The sequence below is a fragment of the Astyanax mexicanus genome, chromosome 1 (genome assembly GCF_023375975.1).
Source record: "Astyanax mexicanus isolate ESR-SI-001 chromosome 1, AstMex3_surface, whole genome shotgun sequence".
Classification (NCBI taxonomy): domain Eukaryota; kingdom Metazoa; phylum Chordata; class Actinopteri; order Characiformes; family Acestrorhamphidae; genus Astyanax; species Astyanax mexicanus.
This window is the reverse complement of record NC_064408.1, coordinates 3,205,800-3,226,254: the sequence shown is the minus strand read 5'-3', so window position 1 is coordinate 3,226,254 and position 20,455 is coordinate 3,205,800. Positions and strand designations below refer to the sequence as shown.

The window sequence follows — 20,455 nt, the reverse complement described above, 5'->3', positions numbered from 1 at the left end:
CCTCGTTAACTCGTTAAGTCGTGGTGGGCGGGGCTTAACCTGGCTTAATCACATGGTACAAAACATACAACACACTCCTCGTTTGTCTCCATTACAATGTAAAATCTAAAAATTCTGACCCCTTTCTATAAACAATTATTCTCCCAAAGGCTGTTTAAATCTGTTAAACATGGTGTAAGTAGCTTCACACACTCTTACTGTTAATGAGAACCCACCCATACATAGGTGTTAATGCACGCTAACTCTGTAGGGGGCGATAGTACCTCAAAAGAGAGATATATTAACACACAACGAATAAGAAAGAAGGCGCTGAGGTTTAATTAGGTGCAAATTAATTAACTCCATAATTTAGTAGTAGTGAACTACGCAACACTAGTAAGGAACAGCGGTGTCCCCAGAAAAACTGTTTATCTCCTGATAAATGTTTATTTGTGTGAGCAAACATCAGTAAGCTTAGATTTACAGATTTCCACTAAGGTTAGATGCAGCAGCATTAGCATTAGCAGCTAACCGCTAACACTCGCCGTGGTTAGCGGCTAATGCCACCCAAAAGCATCAATCTGAGGTTAAACTGTTTAAAAAGAAGATTGACATCTCACACTGAGTGCTAGCCATGCTAATCATGGTGTTAAGCTACAAATACAGCTTCCAAACATGGTGGCGGTAGTTACACGTAAAACACGAACTCAGAGCGACGTAACCATGACAACGAGCATCACGTGATGCCAGAGTAAGAGTAAGAGTAGCAACAGCAACTGGATAACTAGCTTTGTTTCCAGAGTTTGCATATATATATATATATATATATATATATATATATATATATATATATATATATGCTGTTTATACTTTAAGATGCAGAGCTTTCAGACCTTAAATAATGCAAAGAAAACAAGTTCATATTCATAGAGTTTCATTCATTCCTCCACCAGTCTTACGCACTGCTTTTGTTCGATGCTGGTTGGTTCAGCTTGGTTTGATGGCTTGTGTATATATACAGTATATTTGTATGGGCTGCTTCACTGTTCAACACGTGCGAATGGCGATTATCATAAATACACAAACAACTTAAAGAGAACAATTATTATTATTTTTTTTTTAAACTACGCTTCCCACAAGCCCCTGGGGCCATTTAGCACATTATTTAGTGCTAAGTGTTGTCAAGTGTTGTTGCTGCTGCTGCTGGTGGTACGTTTCTCTTATTCATTTATTCTTTAATGTATTTATTTATTTATTTTATTTCATATATTCTTTCTTTATTCTTTTTTTTTTCTTTTTGTTTTTGAAGCATATGTTCTTTTTTTTTTTAGGCGTATATGCTAACGCTAATGCGCTAAGCCCTGCAGTGTTTGACCCCCGTCTTTGTAGAGCTGATTTTATCTGTGTCATCAAATAACAGGAGAAACGCGACTGAAAAGGGAAGAAAAGGAGACCTTTTGTTATTGCTTACCTTCTCCGCGAGTGTGTGTGTGCGCGCGAGTGTGTGCGCGAGTGTGTGTGTTTGCGAGAGATTACACAACCATGAAATTTATAAAATATTCAAGTGGCTAATGGAGTGTTTTGTTGAACCTTTTATTTCTTTTCCGTCTAATGTACCTTTAAAAAGCTTCTGAAAGATCTTTATACCATGCACCTTAATGAGGCCTCTTTATTAAGGCCCCGCAAGTGTGTGCACGCACACACACACACTGATACACACACTGATTCACGTATACACACACACACATGCATGCACACACACACTCACACTCTCGCACGTGCATTTCCCTCTATGCCAGCTTCAATATGTATGAACCATTCATTGTCTGTGCCACTCATTGTGCATCATGGTATAGACAAAGCACCTTTGCTTCATAATGCGCCGCAGCCTTTGATCACAGCCCCCTCTCCTCCCGGCTTCATGCATATATTCTGTCAGCTCAGATCAGGATCAAACCCGGTGCCGTGCCCGCGCACCATCCACGCCGGCGTACGCCGCGCTCATTTCCAATTCATTACCTTTAGGGGCTCCGTTACCGCTGCCTCATAATTAATGAGCGTCGTTTCGCCGTGACGTTAATAACCACTCCAAACGCTTACGAAAGCGTGCGCTTAAAGTCTCACGCTTCCTCTACCTGAGACATAGCGTCTGAAGACGCAGCTCGCATTATTCCTAATGCATACATAAAAAGGTTTAGTTTATTTCATGCACATTTAAATTTACGAGTCGCTGAAGCATCCCTAACTAAAAAAACAACAGCTTTTAGCTTATAGCTTTTAGCATGGCTAACGATCTTTAAGTGCTAACATGATGAAACCATCAGTTGTTGCTCATCAGTTGTTTAGGTTTAACAAGAATGTTGTTATTATTAAGAGTATTAAAAGTTAAAACTGGCTGAATCTGACACTATAATAAATTTTTCTATATGTTGTATATATATATTTTTTTTCTGTATGTTTAGCATGGATCAGGTTTGACAATTAAATAGGCTCGTCACAATACGATTTTTTTTGCAAATGAAATTATTCAATACACAATATTTTTGTACTTTTAAGACTATTAAATGCCTCTGACATTATGATAACAGAATAGCATTAAAAAGTAATTTTACACTTTTTAAAGACAGATAAAACTTAAATAATTATTTATTATATTTTGCTTGGAAATTATATTCATATTTCTTCACCTACTTTAGTCCACACTGTGTATGTTACGGAGTCAGTTATTGTAGCATGACTGGCTAAAATACTGTTTATTGTTTTATATATATATATATATATATGTGAAAAAACATACAAATAAACACAATAGACGAATAATATCACCATTATCTAAAATGATTGAGGTCATGTTCATTTATTGTACGATAAATCGATATTGCAGATATTGTGCCAGGCCTACAATAAAATGTTGGTTCAATACAAAAAACGTGTCCAAAAAAACTTGACAAACTTAAAAAAACAAACTTTAAATTGTCTGAATTAATGATTAGCATAACAAAACTGTACAGTTTCTTATTCTAGATGTCATACTTAAGCATGAATGAATATTAGCCTGATCTAAAATGACTTGATTAAACTGATATTTGGTTAAGCTGAACGTTTAAGCTTTAGCGCGGCTAACGGTCGCTAAGTGCTAGCATGATGAAACCATCAGTTGTTGCTCATCAGTTGTTTAGGTTTAACAAGAATGTTATTACTAAAAGTTAATAAAAGTTAAAACTGGCTGAATCTGAAATTCTAGAATTAATTTTTCTATATGTTGTATTTTAGCATGGATTAGGGTTGACAATTAAACGTTGGTTCAATACAGGAAACGATTTCTTCCGTATTTTCCAAAAAAACTTGACATGCATTATTGGGTTAAAATTGCCTGAATAAATGATTAGCATGATAAATCTGACTTTCTACAGTTTATTACTCTATATGTTGTAGTTTAGAGAGAATTAGAGTTTCCAATAAAATGTTGCAATCCCTACTGAACTAACACGGGACGTGAGTTCTTCCATATTTTTGTAAATGTCACAAAAAACATGGTTTACCTTTTTTTTAAGCTTTTACAGGAACATTATTGAGTTAAAACTGTCTGAATGAATTAAATGTTGGTTCAATACGGGACGCGATTTGTTACGTGTTTCATTAAATGTCCAGAAAAATGTGGCTTTACCATTTTTTTAAGCTTTAACAAGAAAATTATTGAGTTAAAACTGTCTGAATAAATGATTAGAGTTGCCTGTTAAATGTTGCATACTGAACCAATATGGGACGCATATTCTCCAAAAAACATGTAAAACAAAATGTGACAAACTTTATTGGGTTAAGATTATCTGAATTAATTATTAGCATGATAAAACTGATAATAACTCTCCTAATTTTCAAGTTTAGTATTAATATTAGGGTGTATTTGAGCATGAATATATGGTAACATGATACATGTGTGTTAATATTAACATGATAAATCTGATTTATGAGTTACTGCAGTGTCCCTCATAACAAAACAGCTGAATGTTTAAGCTTTTAGCATGGCTAATGCTCGCTAAGTGCTAGCATAATTTAAAAAAAGTGGCTCGCACTTAATAATATTATTGAGTAAAAATTGGCTGAATTAATATTTGCATGATAAATCAAACTTTCTATTGTTCATATTAGCATTGTAAAGCTTTAGCATTGATGAATGTTAGCATGATCACTGTTTTCAGCTTTAATTTGAATCTTACTTCTTAGTTTTAAGTATTTTTAAGTTTAGTATAAAAGTTTAATATAATATGTTTAAATGGCTTAATGCTTTAGTTTAAAGTGGTTAAATGTTAGCATAATGCATTTGATTTATGAGCTAATGAAACGTCCCTAATAAAACAGATGGATTTTTAGTGTTAGCATGATGTAACTGAGGCTTTAGCATTATAATTATTTGCTTGAATTTTTAAGTTTAGTAATAATATTAATGTGTAGGTGAGCATTAATGCACAGTAACATAAAAAAAACTGATTTTCTGAGCTTTAGCATGCCTTAATGTTAACATGCTAATGAGTTAGCATGATGAAACAATGGCTCACCGTTTTCTTAGCTTTAAAGAGAACATTATTGAGTTAAAACTGGCTGAATTAATGATTAGCATGATAAAAAACTGGCCTAAAGTTGTAGTTGGATGAACATTAGCATGATGAAACCGTGGCTCACTGTTTTCAGTTTTAAAATGCATGAATCACCTGATTTATGAGCTACTGAAGCCATTATAATACTGCGCCTGAATGTTTAAGTTTATATCAATGTGTATTTGAGCATGAATACATGCTAACACGATGAATCTGACTTCCTGAGCTTTAGCATGTTAATGTAAGCATGAAGCGTCCCTAATAAAACAGGGTTAGCATGATGAAATAGTGCCTACAAATATATATTCTTGAACTAAAACTGGCTAAATGAATGATTAGCATAATAAAACTGACTTTCTATTGTTTATTATTCAATATTTTTATTAGCATTAGCATGGATCAGAATGTTAGCATGGATTTTTGTTTTTATATTCCCATAGTAAAAATATGTATTAATTTTAAGTCTAGTATAAAAGTACTGTGTTAAACTGGCTTAATGCTGTATTTTAGCATGAATAAATGATGATTTATGATCCCTAATAAAACAGCTGAATTTTTAGTGTTAGCATGATAAAACCGTGGCTTTAGCATCATAAAAATGATTTTTTTTAGGTTTAGTATTAATATTAATGAGCATTGTGTATAGCATGTGTTAATGTTAGCATGATAGCATGATGAGTCCACCAACATTAGCTAACTGGCTAAAAGCTAATTACATCAAACATGCTATTTATGCTAACATTGGACTTAACGAAAAAGCTGTAAAACTGCTATTATATTTTAGCATAGATGTATTTTAGCATGAATATTTCTCTTTTTTTTAGCTTTTTTTTAGCATGAGATGATGAATTATGAATGTAAAATGATGGAATTATGGCTAATATTTGTAGCTTTAACTTGAATTTGAGCAATATTAGATAATTGCTAACATTTTAGCTTTAACACCAATCTAAGCATGATGAAACTTTATTTGAATGGTCAAAACTGACTGTATTTGTTTACTTTATTACCTATTTAGCATGAATAAATATATTTTTTAGCCTTTTTATTGTAAGTGCACATGTTAGAATAAACTGCATAACCTTTATCTAGCCTGAGTCTAGTAATATTACTAATATAAAAAAACCTAGATACAGCTCTGGGATAAATTAGAAGTTTCTGAATCAGTTTCTCTGATTTTGCTATTTATAGGTTTATGTTTGAGTAAAATGAACATTGTTGTTTTATTCTATAAACTACAGACAACATTTCTCCCAAATTACAAATAAAAATATTCTCATTTAGAGCATTTACACTTAAATAATGCAAAGAAAACAAGTTCATATTCATTAAGTTTTAAGAGTTCAGAAATAATCAGTATTTGGTGGAATAACCCTGGTTGGTTTTTAATCACAGTTTTCTGCATTTTCTTGGCATCATGTTCTCCTCCTCCACCAGTCTTACACACTGCTTTTGGATAACTTTATGCTGCTTTACTCCTGGTGCAAAAATTCAAGCAGTTCAGTTTGGTGGTTTGATGGCTTGTGATCATCCATCTTTCTCTTGATTATATTCCAGAGGTTTTCAATTTCATATAAAGAAATGTATATATTTTTTCAGAGCTGCATTTGACTATTTTTTTGTTTGTTTTAACATGAATATTAGAATGATAAAATTTAAAAAGTTATTTTTGTCACGTATTTGTCTATTTATCTAAAACATAAAAAAAATATTTTTTTCTTTTCTTGTCTTTCTGTTAAATGATAGTGTTCATCAGTTTCCAGAGTTTGGAGCCTAAAGACTAAAAAGGGTAGAAATAAGTGTTTTAATTTCTTTTCTTTTTTTGTGTATTTTTATATTTATTATTTTTATTTTTTAGGACAGTGTCTTCGGGGAGGGTGTAAAATGCACAATGATTCAGAGCACAGTTTCAACACGAGACACACACACTTATACACTTATACGCACTTAAACACACACACACACACTCACATAAAGCACATAATTATTTAAAATTATCAGATTAAAAACAAGAAAACAAGCCCCTCTCAGTGTTTTTCCCTCTTTTTCCTCTCCTGTTCTTTTATAAAGTCGCGATTGTTCCAGAGCAGCGTCCTCTCGAACCCCGACCCGACACCCCACCGCTGTAATTTGGGTCACCGTCATGAATAGTTGATGCTTTGTGCCAGAAATGGTCGGCGTTCAGGTTCTCTGACGGGCATTAAGTATTAGCGGGACGCCGCACTTTTGCTTTGTTGGACACTTTTATTAGAGTCTGTGCGTTCGGGGGGTTGCAGCGTGTTGCAGCAGACTGAGCCGCACCGGTTCTGGGCTTTGTGTGAAATTACACCATCTGTAATATTGTTGATATGCTAATGCTGCTGGAAAATGTTCCCAATTACGTTTATCATCATTTCTTCATGTGAACACGTTTCTGTAGTTCTAAAACAGAACATAACAGTTTTAACCCTTTAGAACAAAAACCTGTTGTTATTTTAAATTTTTTTATGGATATAATAATTAATATCTAGATTATCCAGATCACCTTTTTGATGTGGTTTTAAAAAATCGGATTTGTATAGTAAATATGTTTATCTGTGTTAAGTGCGTCTCAGATCACCTTTTTGTTTCAGACCAGAGTGGTTAAATTATTTGGATTTGTATCTGTTTTAAATGCATCTCCGACCACCTCCTGAAGTTTGTCTTAAACCATGTCCATTTTTTTATGTGTCCAATTTAGTATTTAATATCTAGATTAAACTTTCTGTGTGGACAGACTTATTTCTGCATTTTTGCCTCGGATACGTACCTACTTTAAGTTTGTCTTAGATCACCTTTCTGATGTGGTTTAAAAGATTGGATTTGTATGATATATATGTTTATCTGGGTTAAATGTGTCTCAGAATAACTTTCTGTAGTTTGTTTTAGACCATGTATTGAAGTGGTTTGAGTGTTTGGATCTGTATGTGTTTTAAGTGTGTCTCAGATCACCTTTCTGAAATTAGTTTTAGAGTGTTTGAATTTGTGTCTGTTTTAAAAGCATCTCCGACCATCTCCTGAAGTTTGTCTCAAACCATGTCTTGAAGTGGTCTGATGGTTTGAATCTGTATCTGTGTTAAGTGCGTCTCAGATCACCTTCCTGAAGTTTGTTTTAGACCATGTCCTGAAGTGGTTAGAGTATTTGGATTTGTGTCTGTTTTAAATGCATCTCCGACCAGCGCCTGAAGTTTTTTCTTAAACCATGTCCATTTTTCATGTGTCTAATTTAGTATTTAATATCTAGATTAAACTTTCTGTGTGGACAGACTTATTCCTGCATTTCTGCCTCGGATATGTACCTATTTTAAGTGCGTCTCAGATCACCTTTCTTTCTGATGTGGTTAAAGAGATCAGATTTGTATATGTTTATCTGTGTTAAATGTGTCTCACACTGCCTCCTGACGTTTGTCTTAAACCATGTCCTGAAATGGTCTGTTGGTTTAGATATGTACCTATTTTAAGTGTGTCTCAGATCACCTTTCTGTAGTTCGTCTTAGACCATGTCTTGAAGTGGGTTGAATATTTGGATTTGTATCTGTTTTAAATGCATCTCCGACCAGCTCCGGACGTTTGTCTTAAACCATGTCCATAATTTTTTTCATGAAAACACGTTTCTTAAGTTCTAGCAGAACGTAACAGACCTGTTGTTTTTTGCACTTTGTTTTAAGTATCTAGATTAAACTTAGCTTTCTGTGTGGACAAATTTATTCCTGCATTTCTGCCTTATATATGTAGCTATTTTAAGCTTGTCTCAGATCACTTTTCTGTGTTATTTAAGAGATCCGTATATGTTTGTATATGTTTAACTGTGTTAAATGTGTCTCGGATAAACTTTCTGAAGTTTGTCTTAGACCATGTCTTGAAGTGGTTTGAGTGTTTGGATTTGTATCTGTTTTAAGTGTCTCAGATCACCATTCTGATGTCTTTTATATGTAGCTATTTTAAGTTTATCTCAGATCACTTTTCTATGTCATTTAAGAGATCTGTATATGTTCGTATATGTTTATCTGTGTTAAATGTGTCTCAGATCAACTTTCTGAAGTTTGTCTTAGACCATGTCCTGAAGAGGTTGAGTATTTGGATCTGTATATGTTTTAAATGCATCTCCAACCATGTCCTGAAGTTGTCTGACTGTTTGGATCAGTATCTGTGTTAAATGTGTCTTAGATCACCTTTCTAAAGTTTGTCTTAGACTATGTCTTGAAGTGGTTTAAGTGTTTGGATTTGTATCTTGTCTCTTTGTTCTGAAGATGCTGCTCTACTAATAGAGATAATATAGATAGAGAGAGCACCAATATAGAGGTTCTTGCGCCATTTTAAATTTTAGTCAAATTTAATGCTTTTTAAGACATCGATAAATATAATTTAAGACCCAAAAATGTAGTCATAATTACTTTGGGAAAAAATAATGATTTTTTCAATTTTGTATGTTTATCTGTGTTAAATGTGTCTCAGAACACCTTTCTGAAGTTTGTCTTAGACCATGTCCTGTAATGGTGTGATGGTTTGGGTCTGTATCTGTTTCAAGTGTGTCTCAGATCAACTTTCTGATGTGGTTTAAAAGATCAGATTTGTTCTGTATGTTTATCTGTGTTAAATGTGTCTCAGACTACTTCTTGAACTGTGTCCTAGACCATGTCCTAGATTGGCTTGACTGATTGGATTTGTATATGTTTTAAATGAGTCTCAGACCACCTTTCTGAAATGATTTGAGTGATTAGATATTTGTATCTATTTATCTGTGTTAAATGCATCTTGGACCACCTTCTGAAGTTGTGAATATTCAGATTTGTATATGTTTTAAATGTGTCTCAGACCACCTCCTGAAGTTTGTCTCAGACCATGTATTGGACAGATTTGAGAGAGTTTTGTGCATTTGTCTCTTGTTTTAAATGCGTCTCAGATCACTCTGTTTTAACTGACACTAGACTCTGGACTGTAATTGCTGTGAGGATTTGATTGCAGTCAGTGATCAGAGCTCAGGTTATTGAGATCTGTTTTTTATTAGACTGGTATTGGGTTTTTTATTATTTGTTTTTTTTACAGTATTTCTGTATTTTTTCTGCTCTGATTTTTTTTAGTATCAGAAGAACTCTTGTATTGGTTTGCGTGATTCTTGTCCTGTTTTATTTTTTCCGTTTCGCAGTGTTAAAAAAACGAGATTAAAGAGGTTCAGTTTCCGAATCGAGTCACATGACCAGATGTTGGCTTGTTCTTCTCGTCGGTTGTTTCGCTAGCGTCTCGTTTTCTCCAGCCGCTTTTGTTTTTCTGAACTGACCTCGCTGTGCAGAATCACGCATCACGCTTTGGAATTGGCGCAGTACGCCCCTTTAATACGGCTCGCCTTTTGAAGCGCGTGTGTGTGTGTATAGAGTGTGTGTGTGTGTGTAAAGTGTGTGTGTGAGTGTATTGATTGTGATGGCTTTCATTCATTTGCTGGTATCTGACTACAGTGCGTATGGGTAGTGTTCTGTGTAGTGCAAATCCACATGGCCCATTCACCCACTGACTGTGGAGAGGGGTGTGTACGAGTGTGTGTGTGTACGAGTGTGTGTGTGTGTGTACGAGTGTGTGAGGAAAGGCTGGCAGGCTTTTTGATGTAGAAGATGGCAGAAAATAGCTGATAAGCAATGTCAATGTTTGTGCTCCGTACTACAGTAGCGGATGAGAGATTGAGACGGAGTTTTTATTATTTTTTTTTATTCGTCTTTTCTTTTTTCTCGACTCGTGTCTCTCCTGTCTGATTTTGATTTTGGGGAGTCTGGGGTGTGTACGAGTGTGCGTTAGTGTTTGTACGAGTGTGCGTAAGTGTTTGGACTGCGAGTTCAGGTTGAGGATGTCAGGCTGATTTGCATTTTTCTGCGCTCCATAAAGGATTGATGAACCCCCATGACTTCAGGAGTTCTCAGACTTTCTGAAACTTTATCTTGTTCTCTCGTTTTCTTTTTATTTAACTTTATTTAGGCAGAAATCTCTTTGTTCTGAAGATGCCGCTCTACTGATAGAGACAATATAGATAGAGAGAGCACCAATATAGAGGTTCTTGCGCCATTTTAAATTTTAGTCAAATTTAATGCTTTTTAAGACCTCAACGATAAATATAATTTAAGACCCAAAAATGCAGTCATAATTGCTTTGGGAGAAAATAATTAATTTTTCAAATTTGTTCCACTGCGATGCAGAACAGAGTCGACATAACATGTAATTTGCATGGGTTATTTTTTCCGCTAATGTTAGCTAGCTCTCCGCTAACCTTAGTTCTCTCCTCGGTAACGTAGCTAGCTCGCCGCTAACCTTAGTATGCTAGCTAAATCACTGCTAATGTTATTTAGCTCTCGGGCTAACCTTAGTTCTCTCCTCAGTAACGTAGCTAGCTTGCCGCTAACCTTAGTATGCTAGCTAACTCACCACTAATGTTATTTAGCTCTTGGCTAAACTTTGTTCTCTCCTCGTTAACATAGCTAGCTCTCCGCTAACCTTAGTATGCTAGCTAAATCACTGCTAATGTAATTTAGCTCTTGGGCTAACCTTAGTTCTCTCCTCAGTAACGTAGCTAGCTCGCCGCTAACCTTAGTATGCTAGCTAAATCACTGCTAATGTTATTTAGCTCTCGGGCTAACCTTAGTTCTCTACTCAGTAACGTAGCTAGCTTGCCGCTAACCTTAGTATGCTAGCTAACTCACCACTAATGTTATTTAGCTCTTGGCTAACCTTAGTTCTCTCCTCGTTAACATAGCTAGCTCGCCGCTAACCTTAGTATGCTAGCTAACTCACCACTAATGTAATTTAGCTCTTGGGCTAACCTTAGTTCTCTCCTCAGTAACGTAGCTAGCTCGCCGCTAACCTTAGTATGCTAGCTAAATCACCGCTAATGTTATTTAGCTCTCGGGCTAACCTTAGTTCTCTCCTCAGTAACGTAGCTAGCTTGCCGCTAACCTTAGTATGCTAGCTAACTCACCACTAATGTAATTTAGCTCTCGGCTAAACTTAGTTCTCTCCTCGGTAACATAGCTAGCTTTCCGCTAAACTTAGTTCTCTACTCGGTATTGTAGCTAGCTCGCCGCTTAATGTGCTAGCTAACTCACCGCTAATCTTACTAAGCTCTCTGCTAACCTTAGTTCTCTCCTCTGTAACGCATTGCACCGCTTTCCCAGACCAATGTCAAGCTTCAGTGCTCCCTAAAACTCTGGATACGAGGTGCAAAAAAACCTTGAGCAGTAACTACAGCCCTGTTTAAATATATTAATACTGACGCTTATAGGATAATATTAGTGCACACTGAACTCACATTGATTTATGTATTTGTTAACTGGCGAAAGAAGGGAATTGGGGCTGATTTTAATAGTGTATACCATTGTAAATATTGTAAATAATAATATTGTAAATAATTAAACATTGACTATTTTAGGTCTGTTTATAGTGTTAATGGTTCTTTTTTTAAATATTTTTGTAGTTTTGTAAAAAGGAAGCCGTGTTAAAGTTGTGTATGAGTTCAGGTTGGGGATGTCAGGCTGATTTGCATTTTTCTGCGCTCCATAAAGAACTGATGAACCCCCATGAATTTAAGAGTTTTCAGAATTTCTGAAACTTTATCTTGTTCTCTTGTTTTTTTATTTAACTTTATTTAGGCAGAAATCTCTTTGTTCTAAAGATGCTGCTCTACTCATATCTAATATCTCTAATGATATCTAATATAGATAGAGAGAGCAGGGTTCTTGAGGCATTTCAAAGCATTTTAGCATTCAGAGCCGACATAACATGTAATTTGCATGAGTTTTTTTTGCCGCTAATGTTAGCTAGCTCTCCGCTAACCTTAGTTCTCTCCTCAGTAACGTAGCTAGCTTGCCGCTAACCTTAGTATGCTTGCTAACTCACTGCTAATGCTACTTAGCTCTCGGCTAACCTTAGTTCTTTCATCGGTAACGTAGCTAGCTTTCCGCTAAACTTAGTTCTAAACTTAGTTAAGGCATAAAGTTATCCAAAAGCAGTGTGTAAGACTGGAGGAGGAGAACATGATGTCAAGATGCATGAAAAAAACTGTGATTTAAAACCAACCAGGGTTATTCCACCAAATATTGATGATTTCTGAACTCTTAAAACTTTATGAATATGAACTTATTGCATTTTATTTCCATTATTTGAGGTCTGAAAGCTCTGCATCTTTTTGTTATTTCAGTCATTTCTCATTTTCTGTGAATAAATGCTCTAAATGAGAATATTTTTATTTAGAATTTGGGAGAAATGTTGTCTGTAGTTTATAGAATAAAACAACAATGTTCATTTTACTCAAACATAAACCTATAAATAGCAAAATCAGAGAAACTGATTCAGAAACTGAAGTGGTCTCAGATCACATCACATGGAATTGCATCACTTTCCCAGGCCGAGGTCGATCCTCAGTGCTTGTAATCTGTCGGTCAGATGTTCAGACGTGTCTGCATAGAGCCTATAGTGTTTATTCATGATCTTAAAGCGACTCTGACGCTGTTTTTTGGCCCGGTCCCTGTCTGCCGCTGCTGCTGCTGCTATTGTTGTGTATGGTCAGTTCCCACAGACAGACAGTTATTATTACAGGCTGTTCCGTACAAGAACCTGAAACCTGTTTTGACCTACTTATAATAGAAGTCAGCGGGGATTTGCTTCAGGTTCAGGCTCAGGTCAAGATATTTGTTTTTGTATTTTAAATAAGTGTCTTACAGAGCTTAGAGTTTTAGAGTGAAAGATTATTTTATAAGTTTATTAAGGGAAACTGTGCTGTAACTGAAAGGAAGGAGGCTCTAGTAGAGGAGTCTGGATATACTGTAAGACATTGCAGTACAGCTGGGCCTGTAGATCCTGTAGGTGTTGAAATCTGGTGGAGACGTTCCTGGGAAACCCTTGCTGTGTGTGGGTGAGCATTATCCTGCTGAAAAATGCTATTTTTAGGAAGTTCTACCATGAGAGGCAGCAAGACAGGGGACAGAACTAGTGCTGGGTGGTTTACCGTGTAGAAAAAGCACCACCAAAGAAGCAGACACAACTCTCTCATAGACATCATATACATAGACCCTGCATCGACTGATGACGTTTATTGGAGCTGGCATGTCAGCCTGGCCGCCATATTCTACATTTTATATATACTCCAATTTAGCTGACCAGCCAGGAGGCAGGGTTTGCTGCGTCTACGTATAAGATGTCTATGCAACTCTCTAACTAATGCTAGCCAGCTAACATAACAAGCTAATACACTGGAGTGACAGTAGCTCAGCTCTGTCCTGCCTGAAGAAAAATTTAAAAAAGAACAGAATTTTATCTGAGGAGCTCCTGCTGCTGACATCCAGGTGACTCATACCTCATAATGCAAAGATGTGTAAAGATGTCATTTAAGCAAGAGGAGCTACTTTAAAGAATGTTTTTAATACTAATCTACAGTGCGGAACACCATCAACTTTATCTGAGGAGCTCCTGCTGCTGTTCCTCACTGTATGAGTGTTTTTATTTGGGTGAAATCGAAAAAAAAAAAAACATCAAACAGCAGTTATTCGTTTAGAGGAAAAAAGAGAGGAATGGAATTGTGCAATCGATCGATCGACAGCTTGAAGAAAAGTTCCTCTCGTCCCACCAGCACACGAGATAAAACTCCGTAAAACTCTGGATATAAGTTGTAAAAACTTCAAGAGCAGAAACGATTAACCATATATAAATAAAACCTCTGGAATATAATCAAGAGGAAGCTGAACTGCTTGAATCTTTTATTTTTACACCAGGAGTAAAGCAGCATAAAGTTATCCAAAAGCAGTGTGTAAGACTGGTGGAGGAGAACATGATGCCAAGATGCATGAAAAAAACTGTGATTAAAAACCAGGATTATTCCACCAAATATTGATTTCTGAACTCTTAAAACTTGAAAACTATGAATATCAACTTGTTTTCTTTGCATTATTTAAGATTTCTTATATTGGAATTTGGGAGAAATGTTGTCTGTAGTTTGTAGAAAATCACTTCACACTTTTATAATCACTTCACAGCACCGACTGTAAACTTTTGACCTCAGTGTTTGTGGGTAATCTCGCAGATGAACCAGAATCTCTGTCCTCCGTCAGGACCCAAGGCGTGTCCAAACTTTTGGCTGCTAGTTTTTAGTGTTGCTAATGAAGAGAGACAGAGTTACAGAGAGTCTTAAGAAGCGTAGGATCGCCGTCACGTGCCGAGGACCAAGGCCACTTCAGCTTTGATCACAATTTGGCTGTTTTTTCTCCGGTTCTTCATCAAAACCCGCAGTGTGTTTTAGAGAAGTCACAAGTATTAGTGATGTACAAAGCGTCTTTATAAGATAATCTTCCAAGGACAAATACAGTACGTCTCAAACAAAGCCATTCTGTACCCGGCAAGGTTTACGCCTCGCTCTCTCCGGCAGCTGCACCGCACCAACCACCCCGAGAAGAGCCTCCGAGAAAAATATACAACATTTTACTAAAACTGGAGAGATAAACTCACAGAGGTGTGGGGTTCTGATTGGTTTACATTATTATATTATTACTGTGCTGTTTCATAATGTCCCAAATTATATAAATGTGAAAAATGGGAAAGTGCATTGTTGTCCACCTTAAAGTCTTTCAACTGAGCAACAGTGATTTTACTCCTTTAAAAAGTAACTTAACTACTTGATTTTTAAAAGAAACTACCACATTTTTCGCACTATAAGGTGCACAGAATTATAAGGTGCATTTTAATCAACACTAGTAAGGAACAGTGGTGTCGCCATGTTCTCTCCTAATTCAGCAAGTAAAGATAAACTACATTAAGTAAACGAAACTGCATATCTAAAAAAGTCTTTTAAAGTCAAATGAGTAAGCTTAGATTTCCAGATTTCCACTAAGGCTAGCCGATTAGCTAGGTTAGCAGCTAATGCTGCCTGACAGTGCTACATTAAAGAACCTCAGTGTTCTGGTAAGCCAGGGCAAGATGAGCTAGCGGTTTGTCCCACCTAGCTAGTTTTATCACAGTAAACACACCTGCTACAGTCTGATATACTCACCTCTAAATGACGAAACAGCAGTTAGCACTTAGCGCGGTTAGCGGGTAATGCTAATATTGCTCCAGCAGTGCTAGCCAGGGTTAGCAGCAGGTTACTGTCTGATAATACTCACCTCTAAACGAGTGTGAAAGAGCTTGAAAAACAGCAGTAGAACTGAGAGATATGTTGTTTAATAGTGAAAGTAAGAGCTTTACCACATTTACACTGCAGTGAAGGGAACTCAAGGGATTAAAGGGACTAAACAGAGACTGTGTAGCTTTAAGAAAAGCACGTATTAGTGAGAATAACCAGCAAAAACAGCTTAAGTTTGTTAGAGATCATAAAGATTGGACTCTGGAGGAATGGAAGGTCATGTAAAAGTCAGCACATGGATTTGTTCTTCTCAGATATGGTATATTGGGCATATCTCAAGATTACAAGCATTTCTGTAAATCTGCAAATCTGTATTAAAAGTAATTTTTATTATCTGTATTAAAAGTAATTTGAATATTTGCTATTTAAACACTTGCTCATAATTAAAGAATATTTTCAGCACCTTTATTTTAAAGAGTGTAAGAGAACAAACACTCACAAAAAAAAAAAAACAAACAAAAAAAAAAACAGAACGAAATGTTCCAGCTTCACTTAACAACAATTACAGCACAATGCCCTCAGGAGCCTGCGGAACGGGACCCAGTTTATTCCTCTCTTTCTATATATAGATATATTTATTCAACATGAAAGTGCATATGTCAAAATTGATGATGAATGGACCAATGGGAATGCTCCAAAATGACTAAACTTTCAATGGAAGTCTATTTACACTTCATTAAAGTCTTCATGTCCAAACTGATGATTTATGAAACTTGAAAAGAAGTTTTTGTTTTATCATGAAACTATACTGCTGTATTATATACAGTATTATGTACTGTAGTATAGCATTAAATACTGGATAATATACTGTACTATATTGTTGTATTATATTACAGTATTATATACTGTACTATATACACAACTATATTCAGTACTATATACTGTCCTATATTGCTGTATTATATACGGTATTATATACAAAACTAATACTGTACTATATTGTTGTATTATATAAAGAATTATATACTGTACTATATACAAAACTAATACTGTACTATATTGTTGTATTATATAAAGTATTATATACTGTACTATATACAAAACTAATACTGTACTATATTGTTGTATTATATAAAGTATTATATACTGTACTATATACAAAACTATATACAGTACTATATTGTTGTATTATATACTGTACTATATACAAAACTATATACAGTACTATATTGTTGTATTATATACTGTACTATATACAAAACTATATACAAAACTATATACAGTACTATATTGTTGTATTATATAAAGTATTATATACTGTACTATATACAAAACTATATACAGTACTATATACTGTCCTGTATTGCTGTATTATATACAGTATTATATACGGTACTATATTGTTGTATTATATAAAGGATTATATACTGTATTATATACAAAACTATATACAGTACTATATTGTTGTATTATATAAAGTATTATATACTGGACTATATACAGTACTATATTGTTGTATTATATAAAGTATTATATACTGTACTATATACAGTACTATATTGTTGTATTATATAAAGTATTATATACTGGACTATATACAGTACTATATTGTTGTATTATATAAAGTATTATATACTGGACTATATACAAAACTATATACAGTACTATATACTGTCCTATATTGCTGTATTATATACAGTATTATATATGGTACTATATTGCTGTATTATATACAGTATTATGTACTGTATTATATTGCTGTATTATATAAAATATTATATACTGTACTATATTGTTGCAATATTACAGTATTATATGCTGTACTCTTGCATTTAACACTGTATTTTCTACAGTACTAAATTGTTGTATTATATAAAGTAGTATATACTGTACTATATACAAAACTATATACTGTCCTACATTGCTGTATTATATACAGTATTATATACTGTACTATATACAAAACAATATACAGTACCATATTGTTGTATATAAAGTATTATATAATGTACTGTAGCATTAAATACTGTACTATATACAGTACTATATTGTATAATATAAAGTATTATATACTGTACTATATACAAAACTAATACTGTACAATATACAGTACTATATTGTTACTATATACAGTATTGTATACTGGACTATATACAAAACTATATACAGTACTATATACTGTCCTATATTGCTGTATTATATACGTATTATATACAATTCGATTATATTATAGTAGTATTATATACAATTCGATTATATATAATTCTTTCACAATAACAATTTTGTGGACAAATATCCTCCAAGAAATCATAGTGAAAAATGATATTGTAATTTTAAGATCGTTATGAAGCGTTGGACACGTCCAGGTAGCTGCACTGCTAAAAAAGGCAATCCGCCAAAATCAGAGTTCTTTTTAACATAGTATGTGCTTTTTGCCCTTCGTTTCGAGCTGTGCAAGGTGTACTTTTCCCGTCGTTATGATAGCAAAGACACACTGACACGCTCTAAATTGCATATGTAGATCAATAAAAAATAGGGCCCTTGTTATCTACTTATGCACATCTACTGTACTTGTGAGTGCTGATGATCTACAGGTCAGAACTGATTCCTTTGTAATATTATTTAGTGTTTTTGTTGATATTAGATTATAGAAATTATTGCTAATGTTATCGCTAATGCTAGCCGTTAGCCACACTTCTAAGGGGGGCTGCTGTGGTACCCGGTGGTGTGCTGCCGTTTTATGTGGTACTGGATGGCTCTGGTTCTCCGGTTTCGGCTCTCGTCTCCACCACACCCCTCCTTAATTGATTTATTTAATTATTTCTTTTAAACGGACAGACTGTTCCCTCTCCCAAAATCCCTCAGACAGAGACAGACGCATTACGTGAAATCCCCATAATGATAAAAAATTGACTGTGTGTGTCTCTGGGGCCGGGGAGAAGAGCACGATTGATCTTCCTCAACTTTCATCTCGCTGCTTTACTTCGAGGCGGAGACACACTTCGCTCTTTTTCTCGTATATTTTTTGAAAAATTTAAAAAAGAGTGCGATAGCGTCACATTTGGCAACGCAGGAAAAGTCCTGGCACCTGGTAGACACTGACAGTTACTGGTTGCTCCATGTGTTGGCACACACACACACACACACACACACACACAAGCTCTCTCTCTCTCACGCACACACAAACACACACACACACACACACACACACACTTACAGGCAAATATGGAGTGATCTGGCAAAGAGAGCAACACGTACATTCCTCAGTGTGTATCGCAGCAACAGCTTTATGACGTTTGTGCAATTCTCTCAGTACAGTACGAGCTCTGCTTAACCGTTTAATGGTCAGATTCTTTCTATAAGCGTGTGTGTGTGTGTGTGTGTGTGTTTAAGAGTGAATAGAATATAATTTTTTATTTAATTATTTATATTATATAAAATTATATAAAATTTATCTTGGTCAAAAAAAAAAAAAAACAGCAGCCCCATTAAAACACAGTACATTAACAACAGAGCATATAAAACATTACACAGACAAAAACAAAAACATATAATTCACTTTTTGATAATAAATTAAGATTAATTTCCTCCTCCAGGTGGAAAAAGTACATATTCAAAAGAATGCTACTTTCTCAATATATAACTTTTTTTAATTTACTGCTGTGTTTCTAAATATTACACAATTATATACAGACTGTAAAAAATTAAATGTAGAATCTACTCAATATATATATATATATATATTTATTTTAGCTTTTTAGCTTTGGGTTTGCAATGTTGAGCTCACCCCATGTTTTAAACAAATATTACCTAAATTTATTCACATAATTGGCGTTTACCCTCACCATTAACCCATAAGAACATATATTGTAGTATATACTGTACTATATCGCTGTTATATACAATACTATATATTGTGCCCTATAGCTGTATTACATACATTACTATATACATGTACTACATGTCTGTATTATATTCAGTACTATATACTGTACTCTATAGCTGTATTACATACATTTCTATATACTGTACTATATGCCTGTATTATATACAGTATTATATACTGTACGATATACAGTACTATATACTGTACCCTGTAGCTAAATTATATACAGTACTATATCATATTGCTGTATTACATACAGTAATATATATACTGTACTATAGTACTACATAGCTGTATCATATAAAATATAACATTTTATCTATGTATTTTTATTGGCCCGTGACATTCTTTATTTGCATATCTTTAATTTACCCACAACCCTATTCTGTCAGAAAATATATTGTACTATATACTGTACTATATACTGTATTATACACTGTAATATATTATTATATATTATATTAAAGTATTATATACAGTCTTATATACTGTACTATAGAATTATATATTGTATTAAAGTAGTGTATATACACTACTATACACTGTACTATAGTATTATATACTGTATTATGCACAGTACAATATTGCTGTATTATTAACTGTACTATAGTATTATATACTGTATTAAAGTAGTATACACAGTACTATATACTGTAGCTGTATTATATACTGTATTAAAATATTACATACAGTTTTAAATATTGTACTATATTGCTGTATTATATACTGTACTGTAGTATTATGTAGTGTATTAAAGTATTACATACAGTACTATATACTGTACCATTAAATCTAACATATTTTATGTATTACATGTAATTTATTGGCCCCTGACATACTTTATTAGCATAATGTGTATTTATCCCCACCGTCAGTGTGTATAACCAG

General features: G+C 34.4%; 1 protein-coding gene across 2 annotated transcripts in view; it reads left to right on the top strand.

Moving 5' to 3' along the window:
- Positions 1-20,455, top strand: part of zbtb20 (zinc finger and BTB domain containing 20) — an 80,409-nt gene that overhangs the window by 15,877 nt on the left and 44,077 nt on the right. The window lies entirely within an intron of this gene.